This window comes from Danio rerio, chromosome 21 (genome assembly GCF_049306965.1).
Source record: "Danio rerio strain Tuebingen ecotype United States chromosome 21, GRCz12tu, whole genome shotgun sequence".
In the NCBI taxonomy this organism is placed as follows: Eukaryota; Metazoa; Chordata; class Actinopteri; order Cypriniformes; family Danionidae; genus Danio; species Danio rerio.
The window spans coordinates 1,835,001-1,837,500 of NC_133196.1; the positions used below are offsets into that span (position 1 = coordinate 1,835,001).

At 35.9% G+C, this 2,500-nt stretch overlaps 1 protein-coding gene across 22 annotated transcripts in view; it reads left to right on the forward strand.

The window, feature by feature from the left end:
- tcf4 (transcription factor 4) overlaps positions 1 to 2,500 on the forward strand; it is a 327,237-nt gene that overhangs the window by 223,775 nt on the left and 100,962 nt on the right. The gene's annotated exons all lie outside the window — the stretch shown is intronic.

Sequence of the window (2,500 nt, forward strand, 5' to 3'; positions counted from 1 at the left end):
ACCCAAACAACAGATGTTCTACAGTGTGCTCAGCCTGCTGGTTTGTCCATTCACACACATTTACATCATCACATGATCTCTTAAAACACTATGACCTTAATAATGCGCATGCTGGAATTTGCTTGGTAAAAGTCTTTCTATCGTAGTTTATGCCAATAGAGTCTGGCTGCAGATTTGCATTTACACCTCGGACTTGCATACTCAGGCAACCACGCTTCCTCTGCAAGTGACGTCATTTTACGATCGCCACCTGTGGCCGCTTGCATGAAAGTCCTTCGGGTAACTTAAGGGTGTCCCTGAGGCGGAAAAATCTCTGAGGTAACGAATTTCATTAGGATCGTTGCAACAAACTTCTTATCTGTCACCTTTACTCAAGTGCCTTTTTTCTGAGCGTTTCACTGTAGTTTCTGGCAACATACGGCGACTGGCGCCACGGTTGCTATAGTTACGTAAACAGATCGTAACGAAGCAAGAAAGCTTGCCTTACAACAGCTCTGCAGTAATGATACACATCATCTGTGTTGCTTTCTTTCCGTTAAGCAAGTCGAGACGTTCCGTTTCCGTTAAGGTGTCGACTGTAAATGACGTCACTTGCATAGGAAGTGTGGGTGCCTGAGCGTGCAAGATGCAAGTGCAACTCTGCAGCCAGACCCTTCTCATTTATGCGCATCTTTTCTTATCGAATTACAAGTTTATCCTTCTCCATTATATGTTTTTATGTGCATTTTCAAAATGTATGCACATCTTGACTTTTCCATCAATCGATTTTTATGCACATGTCCAAAATGCACGTAAGAAATAGGTGGAGATGATTCCTGCTGGAAGTAACCATCAGAAGATGGAGACACTGTGCTCATGGAGGGATGGATCGTCTTGACCATGTCTACATGTCTAAATGCATTGAGTTGCTGCCATGTGATTGGCTGATTAGAAATTTGCAGTAACGAGCAGTTGGACAGGTGTACCTAATAAAGTGGCCGGTGAGTGTATAATTAGTGTAGATGCCCAAACTATGGCCTGTGGATCAAAGGTTGCATGGTAACCTCCGCCATCTGACTAAGAGAATGATGGATGGGGGAATGCATCTAACAGAGATCGTCATTTTTTCCTTAACATGACCTTTTATTTTTGTTCAATTGTAGAACTGGAACTGAAATTAAATGTTTTAATGAAGTATTGTGAATGAATCAGATATTTTAAAACAGTAGTTCTCAAACTGTGATACGTGTACCACAAGTGGTACGCAGGTGACCTTCTAGTGGTATGTGGAGGAATCAAATATGTCCATGCTACATATATTTAAGAGTGATTTATATATGAATATGATGACATATAGCCTATATTCACAAGTGTTGATAAATAGGCTACTATATGTTCATACTTTACATTTAAGTACAAGAGTCTTTTTTTTTTTTTACTTTTTAAGAGCAGTAACCTATCGTTTTTACCTTTTAAAAGCACATTTTAATTTAAATGTTGACATTTTTATTTTTTATTTACTTATTTATTTTACATATAAGCACAGCACAGTGTTAATGCTCAAACTATGTCTAATTTTTAAAATCAAAATCAATAATAATATTAGCTGACAATAGTATTCTTAATAACAGGAATGAATCTGCCTTGTTTTTGAGCTGTACAGAGCTGTAGCTGCTTTAAAGGGTCTACTACTGTATTTCAATACTGCTCATTATGGCGGTACATGGAGAGACAGTTGTTTTTCTGAGGTGCTACTTAATAAAAAAAGTACCACTGCTCTAAAATGTAAATACTGTTGCTCGACAGTAATGCAGAAGACATCGGCGAGCAAATCAAGGCAGGTGCAGGCAGATTCACTAGTGTGTGTGTGTGTGTGTGTGTGTGTGTGTGTGTGTGTGTGAACTCCATTGTGTTATGAATAGAATTTTTTATATTTTTATGGTAAAAAGGTCATTATAAAATGTGCAAAATTTAATAATTATTAATACAATTAAATTATTATTTCGAAATATGTTTTAATTAATAATAAATTAGGAAATTACCATGGCGATCTTAATGTGATACAGGTTGGTATATATTTACCTTCAGCCCACAGCCCACAATCAATGCTAGTTTTTGGCCTTTCATAAGAAACATTTTGGGCACCCCTGGTGAAATATCTACTTAATTTTTCTAAAAACACACACACACACACACACACACACACACACACACACATATATATATATATATATATATATATATGTAGAGTTATAAAAAATTTAAATAAAATGGTTGTTTTCAGAAATAATGAGTCAAAATTAAGTGTGTTTTTCCTTAAAACAAGTAAAATAATGGGACAACGGGGAGTAAAATAATTTTGTATTTCCTTTGCGATAATATTGTTTTCCTCACCACATTGGCTGAATATTTAGCACTTAATTTTGACTCATTTTTCATGAAAACAAGAAAATATTTATTATTTGTCCAGAAAATGCTTCTTAATTTAACAATTTGCAGATATTTGGTCTGGAAACAAGAC